A 26,656-nucleotide genomic window follows, 5' to 3' on the forward strand; every position below is an offset into this window, starting at 1 on the left:
TGGTGAAAAGTTTGAGATATATTCTGATCATAAGAGTTTGAAATATCTGTTTTCACAATCTGAATTGAATATGAGACAGCGAAGATGGCTTGATTTGCTTAAAGATTTTGATTGTGAAATCAAATACTATCCAGGAAAGTCTAATGCAGCAGCTGATGCGCTGAGTCGAAAGGTATGTTCTTTATCCTTATCGACGATTGGTGTTTCAAATTTGATAGAAGACTGTTGTTTGTCCGGATTAGAATTTGAAACAGATTATAGACCGTTGAGACTTTATACGGTGCAAGTAGAACCAGAGCTGATTATGAGAATTAAGGCAGCTCAGCAAAGTGATCAGAATGTACAGAAATCACTATCGATGGTTAGAGCAGGACATCGATCAGAGTATCAAGTACGTGATAACGTTTTGTATGTGACTAATCGTCTAGTGGTGCCAAATATTTCAGATTTGAAACGACAGATATTTTCAGAAGCGCACAACAGTCGATTTAGCATTCATCATGGTGGCAGAAAGATGTATAACGATTTGAAAAGACAGTTCTGGTGGAAACAAATGAAGACTGACATCGCCGAATTTGTTTCCAAATGTCTGAATTGCCAACAGGTGAAAGCAGAAAGAAAGAAACCCGGAGGATTATTACAGAGTTTGTCCATTCCTGAATGGAAATGAGATCATATTTCCATGGATTTTGTGACGCAACTGCCGCGTTCCTCCAAAGGTTGTGATGCGATTTGGGCCGTGATTGACAGATTGACCAAATCCGCATGTTTTATACCGTACAAGATGACGTACAGATTTGACCAGATGGCAGAGATCTATGTCAGAGAAGTGGTCAGATTGCACGGAGTGCCGAAGTCAATTGTATCAGATCATGATCCACGATTTACTTCGCACTTCTGGCAGAGTTTGCAGCAGGCTCTCGATACGAAGTTACATCTGAGTACCGCATATCATCCACAGACCGACGGACAGTCAGAGCGGACTATCCAGACACTGGAGGATATGCTGAGAGCAGTAGTGCTAGATTTTGGCACTAATTGGCAAGATGCATTGCCTCTTTGTGAGTTTTCGTACAACAACAGCTATCAGACGAGTATTGAGATGGCACCATTCGAAGCGTTGTACGGAAAGAAGTGTAGATCCCCTCTCTATTGGGATGATATCTCTGAAGTACCTGAGATTGGACCAGACATGATCAGAGATATGACAGAAAAAGTGAAGCTAATTCGAAAGAAAATGAAGGCAGCACAAGACAGACAGGCCAAATATGCCAATGTTCGACGTAGACCGTTGGTATTTGAAGTAGGAGACCGAGTATTTCTAAAGATTTCACCTTTCAGAGGAGTTGTCAGATTTGGCAAGAAAGGGAAATTGTCTCCGCGATACATTGGGCCTTACGAGATTCTCGAGAAGATAGGAGATCATGCCTATCGACTCGCTTTACCGCCTTCATTATCTGGAATACATGATGTCTTTCATGTATCATTATTGAGGAAGTACCTTCCTGATGCTTCACATGCTATACAACCAGACGAGGCCGAGCTTTATGAGACATTGAGCTATGTCGAAAAACCGATTCAGATCATTGATCGTAAAGAAAAACATCTCAGAACGAAGACGATTCCACTTGTGAAAGTGCAATGGACTCGTCATGGTGTAGAAGAAGCAACTTGGGAGACTGAATCAGATATGAGACAAGAATTCCCAGAGTTGTTTCGATGATGTAAATTTTGATACAGTTCTGTATATACTCCTTGTTGATATAATGAAATGCCTAAGATTTCGAGGACGAAATCGTATCTTAGGGGGGGAGAAATGTAATGCCCAAGATTTTATATCATGTTAAATTACGATTATAGATGTTTAATCGAGATGAGTATGGAATACTAATTTAATGTGATTATTAAAGGGCTATTACGAGACCAATCGGGCCAAGCATATGAATTTCATAATATGTGGACAGAGAGTCTGGCGCCCGAGCGGTAGTTTTTGACCGCTCGAGCGCCAGTGTTCATCACAAATATGTTCCGGGCCAAAGGTGCATTTTGAAATTTCTCGGGCAGTGAGGGCCGCGCCCGAGCGGTAGATTCCAACCGCCCGAGCGCCAAAGGATGCATTTCGATAGTGCTTGGGCAGAAAAGGTCGCGCCCGAGCGGTACATTATTACCGCCCGAGCGCCGACCAAGCCACAAGAAAAGCGTGGACAGAACCTACCGCGCTCGAGCGGTAGATTTGCACCGCTCGAGCGCCGCTTAAGAATGGAGAAAAGTGCCACGTTTCAAAGACATGCAAAGTTTGGATATATATATGTTTATACGACAATATTTGTAATCTCAGAAGAAAAGAGAAGCTCAGGAAACTTTCGAAAAATCCTTACGCCTTTATATTTCAATCCGTCCGTTAGATTTTAAATCCGACTTCGGTACCGTGTTCCTAGCAACGTAGGCTTCTACTGGACGTAAGTTTTACTACGTTTTGACATGTTTTGAAATTATGATGTTGTTAGAATTGAATACACGTCATATATGTTGTTCTTGACATGTTAGACAGCGTAGAATCGAAGTCAGATTAAGATACGGATTGAATATGGAATTGTTATGAACTTCGGAATGAAATTGACTAGAATTGATATCAGATGTGTATCGTGGTTGATTGTAAGTGATTGGAATTGGTACAGAATGATATAGGATTATCAGTATCGCAAGACTGTACTGTTGTACTGTCAGAATTTGATAAAACAAAGATACTGTGATTTGATTAGAATATTGATACAGAATATATTGATATTGTCATTGCCAGATTGAACAGTGACAGACTTTGAAGCAAGACTTCGATTGTATCAGAAAGACAGCAAGAAAGGTATAAATAAATGTTGATTCAGGATTGCACAACTCGAGTTAAGTTTGACTTGAGTTTCCCTAAATCACATACTTTATTTTATTGCATAGATATTTGCTGATTATCAGATTGATATGTTAATGAATTGACTTAGAATAGAGTCAGAGTCCGAGTCTAGGGCAGACAGCCTAGCTAGGGCAGAACCGCCGAGTCTTTCTCAGAACCGATAAGACTCTAGACTTACGGTGTATCGAAGAGCTTCAGATGTAGATCGACGTCTATCTCAGACACATTCGATACAGCATACCAAAGTCTAAATTAGATTGGGATCCCTAGATTTGAGATAAGATAAGATTAGATCACGAGTCATTGATTCATGTAGTCAGATTAGATACATGTTTCGATGTTTGTTTATGCTTTTATATATGTTTATATGATTGCATTTAATACATTGTTTATACTGGGATATTTATATCTCACCGGAATTATCCGGCTGTTGTCTTGTTTGTATGTGTGCATGACAACAGGTGGGACAGGTACAGGGTCACAGAGATGAAGACAGACTGAGATTAGAGTGGTGATACCGGACTTGGACTAGAGCTAGGGTTTAAACACTTGATAGTAGTTGTTGAACCTGAGCATGTATGATTGTATATTTTATCAGAGTGATACTTTTATACTGATATGTATAGTAGTTTGATTCCATTACCTTCCGCATTTTTAAAAAAAAAAAAAAATTTAGACCCTGTTTATTATAATTGATTTAGTCCCAATGACGATTCAGAACATGATTAGCGTCCGGATCCCCACAACAGGTGGTATCAGAGCGATAGATCCTTTAGATTGAGATAGAAGAGGCTAGTGAGCGGGGTAGACTGAGGTTTTCTTTCCTGCTTTTGAATGCTAGCATGTCTTACTGCCTTATTACATGTTACTTCTTTATCTGATTTGATATAGTAATATGTTTTGTTGAGATTGGATCAGTACTGATTCTAGATCAGCAGTAAGATGATCAGAGGAGGATTGAAACAGAATTGTGGTATTTGGTATTAATCTATTTGATTATCAGATATGCCTCCGAGACGAGTACCAGAACAGGGAAGTACATCAAATACTCCAATGGATGTCACACCGACTCCAATGGAAACGTTATTGAAACGTTTTCAGTCATTTCATCCGCCGACCTTGAAAGGCACAGAGAACGCTATAGAGTGTGAGAGTTGGCTCGATGATATAGAGATGTTGTTCGAATCCTTGGAGTATACAGATGAGAAGAGGGTGAAATTAGTTGGACACCAGTTACGTGACGTTGCTAAGGACTGGTGGATTACGAGGAAGAGAGCCATGGAGCATAGAGGTACGAACATTACCTGGAATATATTTAGAACTGAATTTTATCAACGATTCTTTCCAGTGTCGTACCGGAAGGACAAGGGGGCGGAGTTTGCCAATCTAAAGCAAGGACAGATGAAAATAGAGGAGTACGTGTCAAAGTTCTGAGAAGATTGCTCAAAGATTGCTCTACCGATGTCCATGTTGCTCCAAAAAGATGTACCTTTCGAGTTTTGAGAAGATTGCAAGGAGGCTTTAAACAAGCTAAAAAACATGTTGACCATAGCGCCTATTATCCAACCACCTGACTGGAATTTGCCCTTTGAAATCATGTGTGATGCGAGCAATTATGCTGTGGGGACTGTTCTAGCCAGAAAGTTGATAAGAAGAGTCACGTCATATACTATGCCTCAAGAACATTGGACTCTGCGCAGTGCAATTACACCACTACAGAAAAAGAGCTTTTAGCAATTATTTTTTCTTTAGAAAAATTTCGATCATATTTGCTAGGCTCTAAAGTAATTGTGTTTTCTGATCATGCAACATTGAAATATCTGTTGACAAAAAAGGAGTCAAAACCGAGGTTGATAAGGTGGATACTCTTACTCCAAAAATTCAACATCGAGATCAAGGATCGGAAAGGAATTGAGAATCCAGTAGTTGATCATCTGAGTAGGTTAGTGAACGAAGATAATGTTTTGTCTGTTTTCAAATTTTTTCCTGATAAGCAACTATTTCAAGTGAAAGGTATGAATCCCTGGTATGCAGACAAAGTTAATTATTTGGTTACCGGAATTTTACTTAATGATTGACTTTCTGTCATAATTATGCATGTGGTGGCCATTTTGGACCGAAACGGACGGCTAGGAAAATTTTGGATTGTGGTTTATATTGGGAAACAATTTTTAAGGATGCCTATTTGTTTTGTAAAAAATGTGAACAATGTCAAAGAACGGGATATTTGTCCCATAGAAATGAAATGCCCCAAAATCCAATTCTTGTATGTGATATTTTTTATATTTGGGGCATGGATTTCATGGGACCATTCCCTTCATCGGGAGGCTATCTTTACATACTGCTGGCAGTTGATTATGTTTCGAAGTGGGTAGAAGCAAAACCCACTAGTACTAATTATTCTAAAGTGGTTGTAGGTTTTATCAAGTCTAATATTTTCAGCAGGTTCGGAATCCCAAGGGCGCTAATAAGTGATCAAGGAACCCATTTTTGCAATCGAACAATTGAAGCATTGCTGAAGAAGTATGGGGTACATCATAGAGTGGCCACTGCCTATCATCCACAAATGAATGGTTAGGCCGAAGTTTCCAATCGGGAGATCAAGTCTATCCTAGCAAAGACCGTCAATCCGGGAAGAAAAGATTGGAGCCTTCGTCTCGATGATGCGCTCTGGGCCTATCGGACGACATACAAAACTCCAATAAGGATGTCTCTTTACATGTTAGTCTTTGGAAAAACGAGTCATTTGCCTGTGGAAATTGAACATAAAGCCTATTGGGCGGTCAAACACTGCAATATGAACTTGGAAGAAGCGGGCGAGTTGAGAAAGTTGCAACTACAAGAGTTGGAGGAGATAAGATTGGAAGCATATTTGAATTCACGAATTTACAAAGAGAAAACAAAGTTGTTTAATGATAATTAGATTCTACGAAAACATTTTGTTGTCGGACAACGAGTGCTGCTGTACAATTCTCGGCTAAAGCTCATGTCAGGTAAGCTTCGTTCCTAATGGCTTGGACCGTTTGTTGTTACTCACGTATTCCCTTATGGTGCAGTGTAAATCAAGAGTTTGGATACTGATAAAATTTTCAAGGTGAATGGACATAGATTGAAGGTGTTTCACGAGGATGAAAGTGTGGCAAACATGCTCGAACTAGAGTTGGACAAACCACACTATTCGGAAAGTTAAAGGGACGAAAAATGTCGAGCATAACAATGTAAAAAAAATTGCGCTTTTGGGAGGCAACCCAAATTTTTATTGTTTTGTTTTTTTTCATATTTATAAGTTTGGTTTATTTTGTGAAAATTTGGTGTGTTGTCGTTGACCACCAAATTAATTCCTACTCTTTTAATTAAAAACAAGTGTAATGGTGAGTAGGGTCGAATCTACAAGGAACGGTAGATTTATTTCTTTTGATAATAAAAATAAAAGAGGGGGGATTTGTTTATGAATTAAATAAAATAAATTGACTAAATTTATCCACGAAAAAAAACAATAAATTTAAATGACAATTAATCAACTAGAATAAAGTAAAGAATTTAATATGAGAAAGATCGGATTCAAGGGAATTCTATTGTTCAATTATCTCACTGTTCATCGGCAAACAAATAATTTATTCAAATTGTTCCAAGCAATTAACCTTAGAATTCTAGGGATAGCCGCTAAAATCCTTGTTTTTTTATAATTTTATTGACCAAACCCAGCATCCAGTCAAAACTTATCAATAATTAACTGGGCACGATAGCTTTCCATATTAATTAAAAATAGCATTTTCATTTTGTGAAAACAGTTAATCCTAAAATCTAACAATCGAGATAGCTGCAATTGATAGATCGAGTTTCGCTAATTTATTTAGATAAATATATTATGATAGCACAATGCATCTACTCTATGCTTGTAACGATCCGTACTTTTACTACTTAAAATTTGCGGAAAAATTTAAAATTTTCTTGAATATGAAAATAAAATCAATACGGTCGTCACTACATCATCCGTTCATCAATAAAAAATCTTGTTAAAAGAAAAGCTTGCTCCGAACATCTCTCATCAAAACATAAAATCAGATTATTTTAAACTTGCATAAAAATATTAAAATAACGTGGGCGGTCCTCGGGTCTAGCCTCCCGCTCAGTCCAAGCCTGCTCCTTGGTCCCCACCTCCTGTCTCCTCATAGACATCCTCACCTGCATCGATCAAGTCTAGTGAGTCTAAAGACTCAACACGTATAAACTGGAATAGCAAGTAGTACATAATAAAACCACATGCGACTTTAAAATAGGACATACGTACTTGAAGCTTGAACTTGCATAATGAACTTGAACTTACATACATACATAGACGTGCCATAACTTAAAAGCTATCATAAACATACTTGCATACTTGATCATACTTAAACATACATGACTTCATTTTGCGTAGAGACATGTTTCAAAGCAAGTGACCCATACATAATAAACACCTGATCAGACAAACCACAGTACTGGGCTGACAGGGACGTATCCACTGCCACATACATGAGATCCCCGTTCATAATTTAACGGGCTGGTTGGTCCCCGTTCATAATTTAACGCTTTCCAACCACGATCTAACCCGTTCATAATTTAACGGGGTGGAGAGGTCCTCGGCCACGTTCACCGACTTCCAAACCCATTCATAATTTGGTCACAAGACATTTAGCATACCTCAAAAACTTATAATATTTTCTTGCACGTCACATACTTACTGGGCGTTGAGGGATTCGTTGGATTCATTTGGGGCCGCTGCTGCACACTAACATAAATTTCAACACTTATCTTGCATAACTTAGACGTAGGTACTCGGGCTCACCACCGAAGTGCATAAATAGCTTATGAGATTCTAGATCACTCGGGACTTGACCTCGTTTAATCAGACTAACCATGACATCAAACCCCGAAACAAACTCTAGGATGCCGTGTGAACATTTCCCAACCATAAAAGACATGAACTCACTATTAGAACTTGAAAAGAAGAAAGAACAAAATATTTGGACAGAAGGGGTTGCGCTCGGGCGGTAAAACTTGACCGCTCGAGCGGCAGGGTCTGCGCTCGGGCGGTAATGTATTACCGCTCGGGCGCAAGGTCTACTGGACGCCTACACTGAACAGAAGGAGTGGCGCTCGGGCGGTAAGAATTTACCACTCGGGCGCCGAGCTTACGAAAATGAACTCTACGACATAAAGGGTGGCGCTCGGGCGGTAAAAAGTTACCGCTCGGACGCCGAGCAAACTGGACTCCGCGACTCAGAAACTTATACTCTCCAATTACGATTACACATACAGTGAACAATACCTCGAGACTCATCCTAGGACACTGTGATCCAAACTCGACCCATAAAAAAGATGTCCCAAAGGTTCCCAAGGAAGAGACGCACCACACGCAATGCAATAAAACTCATAACTCTAATTTTGACACCAAAAATAGTTTTCACGACTACTCGTTCTCTCAAGTGCCTAACGACGCGAAACAAAACATCAGTGACCACCCCAACATCATTAACAACAAACCTAAATGCAGCAACGATCACCCGTCTATCCCCAACGAATCCTGCAACAATAAAACTTCAAGAACACAATTTACGTAAAAGTCGTAGTTTGAGCAGTCTCACGAAAAACGGCATAACTCACTCAATTTTTATCCAAATAATTCGAATTTTATGTCAAATCAAAGGTATCGAAAAGTTCTACATTTTTGCGATGAAAGTTATCTCAGAAACTCGTCTGAAAAATCGCAGTAACTCAAAATACAGTGAAAAACGGGATTTTAGATCTAAAAACTATTTCAAAACGCATCGATAAATTTCCTGCTCAAACTACTACACACCATACATGGATTTTACGCATAAATACAACGCAACACATACTATGACATGATCGACGCAGAAAAGAGAGATTATACGTGCCTTTTGATATTTAAAATACCGTAACGACGATACCGAAGCGGAGACGGAGTGAGGGTCGATCCGGGACGAACGTGGCGCTAAAATTCTTGAATAAACCAACGAAAACTCGCTAGGAAATATATAGGGATGGGGCGGCTGCTTCTAGGAGTAAGAACCCTAGTAATTCTCCTCTCAAAATAATAAAAATTGAAGGAAAATAAGTGTGTGTGTGTGTGTGTTTTGATCGGTGATAAGTGCGTGTAAAAGTGTGGGTGTGATTAGTAATTTAGGGAAAAATTGCTCAATTAAATAATAAACAAAACTATTTAAAATACTAACACTCTTTGAACTTTAATAAAATCCCTCAATTAAAATAATGCACACAAAAATGCTAATCTTAAAAGTTTTAAACTCTTAAATAACTAAACACATAAATAAGGCTTTAAAATGCTAAACTAAATAAATTATTTAAAACGCCCCGAACTTATCTTAAAAAAAATACCACATTTAAAATTGCCACCAATCGTCACCGGTCTCTTTTCCTCAATCCCGCCTCGAATAATCGCCTGAAACATGAAACTCGAAAAACAATTTAACGTGCATCGCATAAACATAATTAATTTAAAATAATGCATTTAAATGAATCATGCATGGCTAAAACTCAATTTAAACTTAAATAAATGCTTTAATAATTAAATAAATGCATGGGTTATACGTGTACTGAATTTGGGCACTAGCTCAACTGGTACCAGGATTGCTGCCAAGATCTATATAAGTCCAGGAGGTCTTGGGTTCTAATCCTGGGGAAGGCAAAAGCTCCAGTGCCTGGGCTGGAGAAGTTCTATGAGTAATGGGTAATGGGATAACCGTGAGGGGACTTAAGCCCAATCGAGAACAGCCCATGTGCATTACAAAGCTACTCGTGTACCACTCATTCATGACAATTACGGATCACTGAATTTATGGTTAGCAGTAGAAAATTATACATCGAATTAAATTGTCAGATTAAACGATATACAATATTCATATTATTAAATCATAAATCAACAAATACTTGGAATAAAAAGAATATTAAATCTAAGAACAAATGCCTCATAGTGATAAATTAAACAGTAAAAATTATCCCTTAAATCATACTAAGAAAATTAGCCAAGCAGAGTTTGATCAACAATATCCATAAACATAAAATAATAATAGAAAAGAAAAAAGTGCAAACTAATTAAGAGACAAGAAAATTCCAGCGCCTTCTTGCTGCCTCTGTGTGATGGAAAATTTGTTGGAGAGAAACCAAGGCTGCGCGCCCCTTCTCTTTTCACGTGGAGTGGTGGAGAGAAAATTGATGCCGCCTCTTTCTTGATCTTACGTGAGTAATGTGCTCCAGAGAAAGAAAAATGGGCCCCCAAAACATTTAAAAAAATAATAACCTAACAATAAAATCTAATCCATAAAAATTAAAGATATTAGGAAATATTCACTAAGAATATAGAGTTTTTTCCAAAAAAACTCTATCTTTTATTTCTTCTTTGATATGAAAATTTATCATCTCATTAGACAGACAAGGAATCGTCACAAGGCGTGATCACGCCTTGTCCAAAAACATCTTCTGAATTTTTTCTGCTCCACTTCTTCCACTAAGTTCATATCGGCAACTTTAATTATGATGTATAATCAGTCTTTTTAGCCCAGATTTATCGCGAGAGCAGAAAACTTCCTCCTACAATAAAATCACACAAAAATGTGTCAATTAAGCACATTGGAAGTGGTAACAACGAGAGACATGACAACAAAAAATGCAACTATTATGATCCTATCATGGAGGTAGTTAAGGGTTTTCTGTAAGTATGTCCCCATGATGTTTCTGGCATCCCACCCGAAAGAAAAGTGAAATTCCTTGTTGAGTTGATGCCCGGTATAGTGTCGATATCTAAGGCACCATATCGATTAGCACCCGCTGAATGAAAGAATTGAAGGACCAAATTCAAGATCTATTAGACAAGGGATTTATTCGCCCTAGTTTCTCTTCATGGGGCGCGCCAGTGTTATTTGTGGAAAAGAATAATGGGACTATGAGGTTGTGCATCGACTATAAAGAGCTGAATAGGGTGATAGTAAAGAATAAGTATTCATTACCCTGAATCGAAGATTTGTTCGATTTTTGGTATTTTCAAAGGTCTGGATATCACCAATTGAGGGTGAAAGAGGTGGATGTGCACAAGACGTCTGTCAGAACGTGCTATGGGCATTATGAGTTTTTAGTGATGCCTTCTGGATTGACTAATGCTCCAGCAATCTTCATAGATATCATGAATCGCGTATTTCATCCGTATCTCGATCAGTTCATTATTGTTTTTATCGATGATATCTTGATCTATTCCAAGAGTCGTGAGGAGCATGATCAGCATTTGAGGACGACCTTGCGAGTTTTACGAGATCGGAAATTGTATGCAAAGTTCAGCAAGTGCGAGTTTTGGCTAGAGAGAGTGGCATTCTTAGGCCACATCATGTCAAAAAAGGGAGTAGAGGTCGATCATTCTAAGGTCGAGTCAGTTAAGTAGTGGCCTGTGCCTAAAATTGTGACGGAAATACGCGGTTTCTGGGGCTTAGCTTGCTACTATCGTAAGTTCATCAAGAGTTTCTCATCCATTGCAGTACCCTTGAAGTCATTGGCGGTGAAGAATGCAAAATTTGTATGGGGACAGGATTGTCAAAATAGCTTCGATCAGTTGAAGAAATCACTCACTACAGCGCCAGTTTTAGCTATGCCGACAGAGAAAAGAGAATATGTGATATTTACCGATGCTTCAAAACTTGGATTGAGCGCCATTCTAATGCAAAATGACCGAGTCATAGTGTATGCATCTAGACTACTGAAAGTACATGAAAAGAATTATCCGACGCATGATCTTGAGCTTGCAGCAGTCGTATTTGCGTTGAAAATTTGGAGGTACTACTTGTATGGTGAGAAATGCAAGATCATTACGGATCATAAAAGCCTTAAATATTTATTCACCTAAAAGGACTTGAATATGAGACAAAGACGGTGGCTAGATCTTGTTAAGGACTACGACTGTGACATTAACTACCATCCCGGTAAGGCTAATGTAGTTGCTGATGCTTTGAGTAGAAAAAAGACAGTCTTGGCACATTTATCAGTACAGAGACCTCTACAAGTGGAAATTCAACGCTTTGATCTTGAAGTTTATGCTAGGGGAGAGGTCCCTAATCTTGCTACATTGACAGTGCAGTCCATTTTGCGAGATAGAATTCGAGCCAGATAGTCGAATGATGAGAAATTACATAAATGGATATAGCGAGATTAATCAAAGAGCAGCATGTTATATTCAGTCGAGGATGGGATTATTAAGTATTGAGGTCGACTATGGTTTCTTAGTGGTGATTCACTAAAATTTACATTATGACGGAAGCTCACAGTACCCCTTATTCCATTCATCCCGGAAGTACCAAGATGTACAAGGAGTTGCAAATTTTATATTTGTGGTCGGGAATGAAACGAGACATTACGCGCTTTGTATACAAATGATTGACATGCCAACATGTGAAGGCATAGCATCAACGACCGCAGGAATGCTTCGACCACTCCCCATTCCCGAGTGGAGGTGGGAGAACATTACTATAGATTTCGTGGTAGGATTGCCAAAGACAGTGAATGGACTCAATGCCATTTGGGTAATAATATACCGTCTTACTAAATTAGCACATTTTCTACCAGTAAAGACGACATTTTCCTTGACTCAGTATGCAGAGCTATATATTCGAGAGATAGTTAGACTGGATGGGATTCTAGTGTCTAAAGTGTCAGACAGAGACACATGTTCACTTCATCGTTTTGGAAGAGTCTACATGCAACATTAGAGACTAAGCTACTATTCAGTACCGCATTTCATCCTCAGACAGACGGTCAGTCTGAGATTATCATACAAATTTTAGAGGATCTACTCCGAGCCTGAGTGATCGATTTCCAAGGGAGTTGAGAACCAAAGCTACCTCTAGTGGAGTTCACTTACAATGATAGTTATCAGTCATCTATAGGAACGGCTCCATACGAGGCACTCTACTGAAGGAAATGTAGATCGTCTATCCATTGGAACGAGGTAGGAGAAAGGGCTGTGATGGGACCTGATATAATTCAGCACACCGCAAAAATGGTTTCCAAGATCTGAGACAAAATGAAATCTGATCAGAGTCGACAGAAGAGCTACGCGGAAAAAAGAAGACGAGATATCGATTTTGCAGTAGGTGATCACGTGTTTATAAAGATAGAACCTATGAAGAGTGTTATGAGATTTGGCAAAAAAGGCAAATTTAGCCCAAGATTCATGAGACCATTTGAGATACTCGAAAGAGTGGGAGCATTAGAATATCAAGTGGTGTTGCCACCTAATCTCGCAGGAGTCCAAAATGTCTTCCACATATCGATGCTCCGCAAGTACATGTCAAACCCGTCACATGTATTGAACTTTGAGCCATTGAAACTTACACCAAACTTGTCATGTGAGGAGAGGCCTACTCAAATCTTGGGTAGACAAGAGAGAAAATTGCGGAACAAAGTGATAAAAATGGCCAAAGTCAAGTGGCTGAATCACTCGGAGAAAGAAACCACTTGGGAGACCGAGTCAAAGATGAAGTCGCTATCCCGAATTATTCGTTACCCCTTAATTTCGAACACAAAATTTTATTTAAGGGGGGGAGGAGGATTTGTAACGTCCAAAAGCCAACCTACGTAAACCAAATGCATGCAAACGATTTAAATTTCTTACTTACTTTGTTTAATTGATTTTAAATGCTTACATGATTCATATTATATGAGTAAAGGTCTGATTGCATGATTAAATGATTAGGTGACATGATTTCATGAGAATTGAATATATTATCTGAATATTCGATAATAGGCTGGGAAAGGAGACCGGAGACGATCAAGACAAAATAAATATTTTCAAGGCTTATTAATATGATCAAATATGATTCAATTTTTCTAAAAATGGTAGAGTTCAAATTATTTTACGAGACGAGCTTGATTTTATCTGGGAAGTCGGTTTCGGGCAAGCGAGGGAATTTTAAAAGACATAATTATTATTTTTGAAACTAATTTTTATAAACTGTTATTTTTCAATTAAATAAGTGTTATCGTGCGTAAATTACCTAAGATTAGTAGGCTAGTTGCTCCTAAACTCAAAGGCCCAAAACCTAGTCCATTAACATGCAAATTAAAATCTATAAAAAAGAAATCATAGGTCTTTTTTGACATGATATCAGCCGAAAACACACACACTGCACACACAAGTTTCGAAAATTAGGAGGAGGAGAAAACAAGGAGTTTTGCATCACCCGTTCGTCTTTCTTTGCTCCCCAGGCCGACGATCGTATATTTGAGAGTTCTCAAACGCAAAGGCGCGTTTCTAAATTTCTTTGACGCATCATTCAAACCATATTATTCTTGTTTTATTTATTTTTGCATGAAAAATATTGAAGCATGAACCATTTAACGATAAAACAAGTAATTTAAAAGTTATGATGATTTTACGCTTGTTTGAAAAACGTTATGAATTTCAAGGACACGCTGCCAATAGGATGTGTTGAAGGGCTAGGAAAAGAGTCGTTGAGGGAAAACACGAAGGCTGGAATCTAGTTGGATAAGGAAGGAAGAGACCTAGGGTATGCTAGGGTTCATGGGGCTCGCATGAATTCAAGGCCACTGGTAGGAAGGGTGATGCACCAAGGCTCGGCCAAGGCTGGTCAGGGGCTCGGTGTGGGATGTGACTAAGGGCTAGGAAGAGTCCTAGCATGGCTAGGACTCAAGGGCTGTCGGTGGGACCGCATGGACTCTTCCCATGCACGCATTGGGCGGCTGCTGAAGGTATGGCTCGCGGCTTGGTTGGGGCTAGTTAGGCTGGTCCAGTAGTTTCTAGGGAAGATGGGAAAGGGTCGGGACAGGGAGTGGTGCAGCCAGGGTTCATGGTGGCTTGATAGAGAGGGGCCTTGACTCTAAGGAACAAATTGATAGGGCTTGGGGTCGTGCGCAGCGGGGCTATTCCAAGTGGAGTCCAGGAGGGTTAGGGTCAGGTCTGGTCAAGGGTGGCTCGGTCATGGCTCGAGGAAATTGGGTCGTGGCTCAATGAGAATGAGCTAAGGTTCGAATTTTCGAGTTTAATGGGAAAGGGTTCGAACCATGGTCCATGGGGTGTCGGTTCATGGTTCACGAGGGTCGTTTAGGTATGAAAAGTTTATGTTTAAAGTTGGGAAAGAAAATATTTAAGTTTGAATTAATTCGAAAATTAAACGCTTAACGAATTGTAATTAAGGAATTAAATCGAAATTCTCGAGTTTACGTTAAATAAAAATATTAGAAGTCAAATTTAAGTTTAAATAATTATTTGGGATAGTCTCGAGTCAATAAAAGGGAAAAAAAGGTCAAAATCGAAAAATGTTAAGTCCAGGGGTAAAACGGTCATTTTACACCTGGGTAGTACGAAAAGGGTTGGCAGTGTCCGAAGAATAATAACGCATGCTAAATGATATTTTAAAATGTTTATGTTGAAAATATGAGATTTTATTATTTATGGTACAACTGTGCAATTTTTACTCACAATATTTTATGATTAAAAAGAAAAGGAAAAATATTTTGAAGGATGTGAATTGACTGTGACATAAAGGATATGATATATGATTTTTGGAAATATCGTGAGGGACAAGGCCTTAGAGAGATCCCGTTTACGGGAGAAAGCCGCAGAGGGAGCCCAATGATCGTATTTTCATTTTACGTCGATGCCTAGTACCCGTCCCCATGCGCAATGGTGAGCTAAGACTGATCAGTCGACCAGATGATAAAATATAGTCACTTTCAAGGATCAAACTTCACACAAAATGATTAATGATTAAAATTTTTATGATTTATGATTTATTTGTGCTTATAAGTTATTTTAAATAAAAGTATGATTTTAATGCATGTGCTTGTATATGTATTATTGGTTACTCCTGCTTAGAACGTGTTGAGTCATTAGACTTACTATGTTTGAATGCTGCATGTAATGATGATATTGAGGGAGGCACTGACGTTTGAGTGGATCGAGTCGGGCAGTACACCCCCGAGGGACACTTAATTTCTCATTAGCTTGATAGTCAAAGTTTTAAAGGATTTTGTTAATGAGTTAATTAGAGATTTTTATGCTTTATTTTGAAATTAGTTTGATCATGTTAAATATTGAGGTCGAATGTTGTTAATTAACGATTTAGGGATTTCATGCACTTGAGATTTTAAATGTTAAATTATTTTGATTTATGTAATGTTAAGTTATTTTTTAAATGGTGAAATTCGAGAGTATATATGTATAAAAAAAATTAGTAGGATTTTAAAGTGAAAAAGTAGGAGACATTTCAATTGCCATATGTGATCAAGAGAAGACGTGGAAGAAACAAACAAAACAGATTTCCTTCTATTATAGAATTTGGAAGAAGATAGGGTTTAATGATATGTAATTTGTTTGAATTTAAAGACAATCAATTTTATTATTGTGTAATGTGTTTGTGGTGAATTTTTAAGTTTGGGTCGAGTGGGTGGTGAGTGGGTCGAGTGTACAGAGATTGTAATGTGTTTGTGGTGTATTTTTAAGTTTGGGTCGAGTGGGTGGTGAGTGGGTCGATTCTTGGTCGAGTAGGTCGAGAGTGGGTCGAGTGGATGGAGCTTGGGGTTTGGTTTTGGGTTTTGTTTAGTGTTTAGGGTTTGGGTCGAGTTTGGGTTGAGTAGTTTGGGTTGAGTAGATGGAGGGATTGCGAGTTTTCATCATGTTGTAATATATAATTGACTTTAAATATAATTAGAATGTAAGAATATAAAAAATTTATAATTAAGTAAACATTTTAATATGAGTTATATATTATAATTTAAGTACGTTGTTAAAAAATTCATAACAATAGTGGAATCTAATGTTAAGAATGTTTCCTTTAGTCTAGCTATGTGAGTTGAATATCCACTCGATTAAAATTCTTAACAAATTTCATAACAATGGAACCTAAAAAATTCATAATAAATTTTATTCCAGCATGTTCACTCGACTGAATGCTTAATGGATTTAGAGCCATATGAGTTAAATGTTTAATGTATCTCAATGGGTCGAGCCTCCATGTTATTCGTATGCTGAGCGTGGGTCGAGCCTTCATGCCAGGGTCGAGTAGGTCTAGCCACCTCCATGGATCGATGGGTCGAGCTTGTCTGGACCCAAAACCTTTAAGCTCGACCCAAACCTCAAACTGGGTCGATGGGTCGAGCCTTTTTGATTTTTTTGTTCGACCTTCACGACCCCGTCCTTGACCCAATGAATTGTTTTCATTGTTCAAAATAGATTGATGTGTACTGGAACTACAAAACTTTCATCAAAATTTCTTAAATGGATCACATAAATTCAACTCAAAATCAATATAAAATACCATATAATTGTTTTAATCCAATGACCAAAATTTAATTTCTAAATTCTTCAATCTTCTCATCGTTCAATTGATATGAATTTTCTCTGAACATTGTATAAGTTAGGGGTGTCAAAATACAACACGACCCGTCAACCCGACCCAACACGAAAAAAATCAGGTTCGGGTTGCGGTTTTTCGGGATCGGGTCGGGTTCGGGTTGTGTGGGTTCGGGTTAGTGTCAGGTTAGACGGGTTTCGGGTTGGGTCGGATTGGGTTGCGGGTTGACCCGAAAACTTTTTTTTTTTGCAAATATTACCTATATTTTTATATATTGTATGTTTGAACAAAATTTATTGTATATTTATATGCTAAATTTTCATCATTTAATATTTATTTTGTATATTTTTTATTTGTTTAACAATTATTTATTTGATTTAGAAAATATACTTTAATTTTCTACAATTAAACTTTCAAATTTAAATCGGAAATTTTGTTATTATGTGTTTAAATTAATATATTATTATTATTTTTTATTTTTTCGAATTTTTTTCATTAATTTTTTTTAAAAAAATAAATAAAATTCGGATTAGGCGGGTTAGACGGGTTCGTGTTCGGGTTGGGGGTTTTTGGGTTGCTTCGGGTTCGGGTTGGGTTCAGGTTGAAAAAAAAAATAAAAAAATTTCGCGGGTTGACCCAAAATCCGACCCACCCGACCCGATTGACACCCCTAGTATAAGTTGCGACCACTAAACAGTAAACTCTACATTCACCGCTGGAATAAAAAAAAATGCAAACATAAAATGTACATTGAAATACACCACATGATAATGAAATAATATTTTTTAAAATTAAAAAATTTAATTTTTTGAGTAGGAAAATTATCTGGCCTAACTATGTTCCATCTTTCAGAAGCATCACTGACACCCAAGATATGTGGAATCATAAACGATAAAGGGTTAATAAGTTTAAGTCATGTCTTGCCCGACCTATCTACGCTGTGGTCCGAATCCATTGATCTTCTTAATGTTAGGAAAAACTTTTAAAAAAACCCAATGTCCTGGAAGATGAAAGGGTATCAAAATTATTTTGGCTTTATTCCATGGAACAGCTGGTCACTCACCAATTTCTGCTCTCACATGGGGCATCAAACATTTTGCCCGCCCTCATTGAAAGTACTCGAAACCAGTTGATGAGAATCGACGTCCAATGACACGTCCTGTGATATTACATGTGAGTATGTCCTTTGTAATTCAAGTAAGCCTCGACAACATTCTTGAATATGCTGAAAGTGATAAAATGAAATATGTTAATTACTAACTCAATGTAATAAACAAAACAGAAAATAAGAAAAAACTTAGGGTCTCATTTAACCAACAAGAAAGTGTCCCCAATTTAAGAAACAACTTTCTATCGTAAGACGAGTACAACCCAAATATCCTTATATTTTTCTTGCAAGAATTAATCTCAGCGCTTACTCGAGCCCGCGATCTATTGGCGAACATTCTAGCTCTCTTCTCAAAAGACATAAACATCATATCATTTATAAGAAGTTGACGCAGTTCCTCATCTGTCATCGGTTCTTCCTCAACGGTGAACAATTTTAACTTATAGCCCGAAGTGTTTTCAAAAGCACGAGTCAAAGCCGGATCGCTCACAAGTTGCGTATTTGATCCACCTCCTCCGTTCTCAAAAATGGCGTCTCTTCGTGTGTTCTCCTTGATGTCTCGCCATAATCTGAGAGAATAACACATACAATTTTGTCATTTTTTAAGGTAACAAGATAGTTAAAATCATATAAATATCGATAAAACTTACCAACATTGGAACTCACTGAAGGCAATCTCCCAAAATATCTTTCAAGCTCGATATATCTGTTCGCATATGTTCAATACATCCATGATATGAGAAAATCATTCGGCTTGGTCGTTTTGCATCATCGCAATTTTATCCTTCAAACTTGTCAAACGAACGTCATACATATCTGCAAGAGATGTATGATCTCTATGCATAGATGTATGTCTCATGTCTGTCAATGGAGGAGATGGTTGATTCCTGTGTGAAGGACCACCATCTCTGGATGGCCGATAAGATTTTCGGAATTTATCTCGAGATGATCTGGAATCTTTATATGTAAATAGCCGGGGAAACTGTTGATGCTCAGCCTGTACACCCCCTTCATCCTCTGGGTTGCTCAATGGATCTTGAATGCACACTACTTTGATACCCTGGCTAATCAACTCTATAATGCGATTCACTGCCACATTAGAATTAGAATCAACAAAATCGCCAGTCATATAGTGCACAGACAACAGATCATCCGTGGTGGTAATAAGCATCCCAAAATATCTTATGTTAATAATTAACATTAAACATGAAAATTAGTTAACAGTTAACCAAAAATATATTAGATAATACAAAAGTAAATAAAATGATTTTCTTCTATCTATCTTGGTATATACATTTTCAAATGCTTTATTCACATCAGCAATGGAAAGTGAATGATTCTTACTCCATTTCTTAGTCAACCAATGACACATCCGAGGTATCGGTACATTGGGACCTTCCCGACGTCTAGCAAACACTTCAGCAATTGCTGGAAAATATTCATACGCCAAAAACTAGCACAAAAAGTTAAACACATTTATTAGTATGATATAAAATATCAGAGATATTTCATAAAATGAACAATATTTAGTTATCTGTAGATGAATAAATCCACTTATATGGAAGCTACCACACCAACTGAAATCTGGATCATTCCCACGACACGCGACCAAATTTTCATAGCTTCTAAACTTAGTTTCGAGATATTTTCTTTGTCCATAAAGTACTTCCTCAAAAGCTACTCTACCCCATGGATAGTTAATAAAACTGTAAAAGTTATTAACTAATCTAATCCATTCTTGGTCCAATGTATCATTTTTATTTTTTCTTTGTCGACCCAATCCACCTGCCACAAAAAAAAATACTAACCAATTTCAACTTCTACACGTCTATCTCTTCACCTAAGTCATTCTCATACTTATCCATTCTAACTATGAAATCCCCCACACATATACTGCTTCTTCCACCAAAATGTCTCCACCTAAATTCATCTTCATCAGGTATCACATGATAAAACTCTGAACAATTTATGCCCGTGAGCAAACAATACTCTAACAATGAAAATCGTAAAGGTCGTTTACGATATACCATTCAAAATTCATCACATGCACTGTCATAAGTCTGTCTACTCATCAAAAACCATAACAATTGATTAGAATTGTTATAATCTTTGGCACATATAATTAAATTACCAAATTGTGTATGCTGGACCAGATATTATATTTCTTTGTCATTCAAAAATGATACTATCTTCTTACAAATCTCAACATATTTTGATTATAAAGTTAGCTTACATTCAAATAATTGATCTCTTCCAAGTTTTTTGGGCAAGTAAACCTGCAAAAAACAAAAATGCTATTAATTGTCAAAATGTTAAATTAAATAGTGTTAATGTAAAAAATTGGTTCGAGTCACTGAGATTTGGGTGGAATAACAGTTGACTCAACCCAAATCTCGTCCCTCAACCCAAATATCAAGCCCTCGACCCACCTGTGGGTCGAGATCTTTGTTTGGGTCGAGCTCTTCACACCTCGACCCACTCTTCTGGGTCGAGGTGGTCGAGCTAGTTGCGACCAAATATTGAATTTTTGGTTGCGATTTGTGTGTCCAAATCGACGATGGATAACATGTAGAATATGAATCAACAAATAGATTTATAACATCTTAATCGATTTTATGAGTCGAGCTCGACCCAACCAAATGGTAAAATTCAAAATAAAAAGTTGATTTTTTACCCATACATGATTCTCTCGTTGGATTTCTTGCAAACCAATATGTTGTAGACTCATTGTAAGTGAGAAACCAAACAAATTTGAAAGAATTAGAATGAATGCTAAAGAGGATTGAGAATAACGATAAGAAGATATTGCGAAGATTGGGAAGGAATAAAGTGATATGTGGATTGGATTGAGTTGAATTGGTTGGGTCGTGTAAGTTTTGTATTTAATTAAAATTTGAATTTTATTATCTATAAATTAAAATTTAAATATACTAATTAAAATAAGGGCAACTTATTTAAAAATCCTCCTTCGCTTCAAAACTTAAATTTTACTCCCTTCCCTTTAAAACTTAGTTTTTACTCCCCATTTTCCCCATAACACCCTTATCTTTGATTTATGGTATGTGGCATTGTTATACCTATCGAGCCTATTCTTGAAGGCATATATCCTCGAGACAAATAGATACGTAAGGTTTCCAGCCTATATAACATACTCAAATGATTGAATTATATATATATATATATATATATATATATATATATATATGGCCCATCATTCTTCTGTATAATAAATTGAACAGTTTATCTCTTTGACCAGCGTGCCGTCGGGTTATATCCACGGGGTTTTACAGACTGCTCCTCGCAGCCTAACCACGCATTTGCAGCAACAGATGGTTCCTGACGCAGATTCCTTCAACAACACTTAGCACAAACCTATTTTGTTCCCTACCTCAGGGTGTATAGTAAAGTAGTTCAATTTTAAACTAACATATGAGAGGGGGAAAAGCCTTGGTTCTTTTATTCAAACATACAGAATATTATTACATAGTAACCTCCTAGAGGAGGAGAAACTTGTTTAACTACTTATAGTAGCCGAAGATAAAAACACACATAAACTTGAAAGAGAAAATATTACAACTTATTTGAAAGAAAATGAAGAGGTTGAGTGATGTCTTCATCTTTCTTCTGCCTCCTTATTTATAGAAGCCCTTTGCGGATTTGTTTTCGGACTTCAAACTCTTGTTATAACTTTTCTTTAATGTCTTCCAGCTGTGGTTGGCATTATCTATTGAGTGGGTCGAGTGGGTGGTTGAGTGGTCCCTCCACCTTTTCTTGATTTGTCTCTTTCCTAGATCATTAATCTAGAAATCGCTTGTTCTTCTGATGTTATCTCCTGACATAACCAGTAGATATGTGTTTTAATCATATCAACTGAGATCTCGTTCTCTTCTTCTTTTAACAGTTTGTAGAGATCTTTAAAATTCATCAGCTGCTTTCTTAATGCTTTAATCCGTCTTTTAGAAACGTTAAGATATGTAGCATACATTTCTTTGGTTCTAAATTTCGTTTTGAATCTTGTGTGATCTTCTTGTTCCCATTTATTCTTTATTTATAGTTGTTTGAGTCCAAGTTTTCTTGGTCATTTAATGGGTTTATCACATGCCCACTATCTCTTGTCGGGGAATCTTTTAACTTTTGTAATCCCCAAGGAAAAGTGATGGCATTCACATGTCCACTTATTTTTGTCGAGGAATCTTAAACTTTTGATGTCCCCGAGAAAAACGTGGTTGTAGTCTTTCACCACTTGATCATGTCTCTGCAAGATGCTTTCTCCCCGACCGAGGTCTGAAACCCTTGCCAAACTCTGGATCTTTTTGATTTTGGCATTCTGGGCAGATTTGCTTCTGACCATCTTTCCACATGAGCCATATTGCAGAATTTCTGACGAGTTTTTTTACTCCCTAGCAACTTTTTGTTCCACAAAATATTTCTTTTTCTTTTCGAATAAATCTTCTGTAAAACTTGTTGTTTTTCTCATCATGGTATTTAACAGGAATGATCTATTTACTGAATTGTGATAAAATTTAAACGGAAACTTGACCGTGTCCATCTCAGTTAGACAGACTCATAAACCCCATGCTCTTCTAGTTGAAATGCCATATTCAAATATTGAAGCAACAATGGGTGTTTCTTTTGTCGGAGGATCTTTGATAAATTTTTGAACATTAACATCTGGCCTCCTTAACTTGATGAAATGAAAGGCTTCATGAGAGCCTTTTACTGCTGGTTCTGGTGCTTTACTGAAAAAGTAGAGCTCCAAAATGTCTCCTCTGGACAAATATTCGTTATTTGCCCATGTTTCATGCACGGCTTCCTGAATCCATTTAGGTAGTCCTGAAATTTCTGGGAAGCTTGGTGATGTGGTATAAACTGAGGCAAGAGCCACAAATTCATACAATGCTTTAACTTCCTTCGGATATGAATGTGGTTTCATCCATACCCTAGGATATTTCCCTAAAACATCAACCCTGATTTTAGCTGGGTTAATGCCTACTCTTGTTTTTAATTTCTCTCAGCTTTGTTTGTAAATTTGAAATGGAGAAATTGTAGCTTCATTAGTATCAACCTTAGATTTACCCTTGTCAGTATTAGGTCTAAGGTTGATCTTTCCCTCTTCAATCCTCGAGGTGAAGGGTTGACTTGAAAACTCGAGATAGGGATCTGGAGTCTCAATTTTTGTTTCATCCGACTAATCTGGAGATGAGCCTGACTTAACACTTGTGCTAGGGGTATTTGAATCCCTTGATCCAGGTATAGAGTCATGTACTCGAAAACTCTCCATTTGGGAAACCAGTGGCTTTTCAATGCCTTGGAAGAGAGGCCTTTGTATTACAAACTATAACTGAGTATAAGCATGTTAACATCATGTGATTCGATCAGAGAAAATTCTCTTATCGGCTTGTTGTAGCCTTCCCGCAACTTCTGCGTTTAAGGCCAGCTTGTTGAACTTGTTTTGAAGCATTTCAAGTTGTTCCCTTAAATGCCTCTGCATTTTTATGATGACATCGATATCACCGATATCTATCTCTTGTTAAAAAATCTGCAAGAATATTTTCATGAGATTTTATAATCGAAATATCAAAAATATAATTTTGACATAACGCTTGCCATCTTAATAATCTAGCTTTCTCAAGTTTATACTCTATTCTATTACTCAAGAAAGCTTTCACCTGTGTATGATTAACTTTTAAAGTAAATTTCCTTGCAAGTAAAAATAATGGACATTTTTCAAAAGTCCTTTTGACTACATAAAATTCTTTTCGTTGATATGTCATCTTATGGCATCCGCATCTGAGAAGAGTTCACTGCAATATCTGCATGGTTGTTCTCTTTCTAGTGTGAGCTTGATTAAAACTTCCACCCACCAATGATCACTGACATCCATATATAATACCAGATCATCTTCATCCTGTGGAATAGCCATTTTCGGAAGATTTTTACAAATCTCCTTTAGTTGACTAAGTCCATGTGTATGTTCTTTTGTTCATATATATTTTGCATCTTTTTCAGCAATGGACTAAACACTTTCTTGTGTTTTGCTAGGTTTTTAATAAACATTCCATCAAAATTAACAACTCCTAAAAAACTTTGAAGTTGTTTCTTTTCTTTTAGCTCGTTTGGAAATTTTTGCAACTTTTCTACTATATGATCCAGCAAAATTATTTCAAACTCATCGATTTCTATTCCGAGTAAATCAATCTTTCTTTTGGCAATCATTGCTTTCTTTTCTGAAAGAATCATTCATTCTTTTTTACAAATATCAAAGAAAATCTCTAAATGCTTAATATGTTCTTCCATATTTTTAGATGTGATCAAAACATCATCAATATAGACAAACATAAATTTAAAATAATCTTTAAATAGATTATCCATTTTCCTTTGAAATATCTGAGGTGAATTAGCTAATCCCATTGGTAATACTTCCCAGATATATTGTCTTGTGGTGTGGAGAAAGTTGTGAATTTCTTGCTTTCTTCCCGCATCCGAATCTGGTAAAACCCAGACTTACAATCAAATTTAGAGAATATATTTGCATTGCGTATGCAACTTATCAGATGTTTTCTACTGGGTATAAAATACCCATCAAACTCCATAATTTTATTAATTTCTTGATAATTAATTACTAATCTGGGTTTGTTCCTTTTTATTTCACCATGATTTCTAACCAGAAATCCCGGACTACTGTATGGTGAAATTCCTGCTTTGATTAAACCAAGGTCCAAATGTTCCTTGATTATAATCTGCATATCCCTTTGATCCACTATGGGATTGGTTTGCAACGGACAAATTCATACTATTTACCTTCCTTAATTTTAAGGCAAGCTTTGAGTTGATTTTTATCCTATCATGCCAATGGATCTTCATTATAATTTTATTTGATCCTTTTCTTAACATCCTCTAATGATACCTTTGATTCAAACCCTACCTCATTCTGATGTAGAGATATCTTAAGGCATTTTATTTCTTCTGGTTGGAGAGGTTTATATGCTCTTAATTGGAGCATTGTTTCTCCAAACCTTCTAGAATCCTTCATTTTTGGGTTTAGAAGTTTTCCTTCATCACCATGCTTGCTCCGAAACTGAATTGACAATTTTCTGTAAAATGCCTCTCGTAGTCGCTAAACTATGATTTTATGATCACAAGGTGTTGTAAACACTAATTGTCTAGTCTCATTTTCTTGAGTAAATGAATTAAACATTTGTAGAAAATTATTTCCCAGCAAAATGTCAGCTCATGTATCATGAAAATAAATCGGTGGTGTTTTTACCTTATACCAAGGCATTTGTCCAGCACCTCCGATCATGATTTCAGTCATCTTAATCCCTTTACATAAATTAAGATTCTTCTAGAGAAATCTCTTCCAGCAATATTTGGTAATTCTTCTTCCAAATTATTTGGAAAAACTTCTCTTTTTGCTGTACAGCACCTGAGTCAATATAAGCAGCAAAGTATTCCTTTGATAAGAACTTCCAATTCTCCGATATTGATCATTCCTTGGTAAGTTCTTATCATAGGTTGTTCTAACTAATATATGGTATTACAAGGAAATTGATCCTTTTATTTCGTAATATCAAATATTATTTCTACTTCCTTCCACTCTTCTGGGCATCTGAGCTTTCCTATTGTGGAAAAGCTTTTTAGCTCCTACCACCTGTAACTTGTAATTCGATCTCCCTGAAAAGATATTCTTCTTGATTCCATTCTAAGACTTTGATTCCTCTGTAGAATCGGTTTGTCTTGTATTTGGATGTCTGTTTCCTGTATTAAGGGAAACTCATCTCTTTCTGGATAAATTAATTGAGCAACTTTTTCAAATATCTCAGGTATTTCAATGAACTCATTTCTAATAAACAATTCTGAATGATGTGTATTAGATAGAGCATAAAAAATTTGATAGGTAATCAAATATGGTTGTTGCGTTATTTTTCGCTCGCAAGCTCACGGTTGTCAAATTTTAATATATGTAAGTAAAGTATCGTTCCTACGATGAGTGTGTATGTGAAAATGTATCAGTTGAAACATCTACTGTTTTAAAGTACGGAAGTATTTTTTTTATAAAGCTCACATTTTGAAAATAAGCATTTGAATTAATTGCACGCATGCAGTCATACTGAAAATATCATTTAAAAATAATCGTAAGTACTTACCAATAAATATAACGGAAAATAAGCGAGTAAAAATCCTAACATCCAACAGTGAAAACAACAGCGTATAAAAATACTCATATCTTCTCAATATCATAAAATCATAAATGTGCGGAAAAAC

The sequence above is a fragment of the Primulina eburnea genome, unplaced genomic scaffold (genome assembly GCF_022965805.1).
Source record: "Primulina eburnea isolate SZY01 unplaced genomic scaffold, ASM2296580v1 ctg811_ERROPOS3073944+, whole genome shotgun sequence".
Taxonomy (NCBI): Eukaryota; Viridiplantae; Streptophyta; class Magnoliopsida; order Lamiales; family Gesneriaceae; genus Primulina; species Primulina eburnea.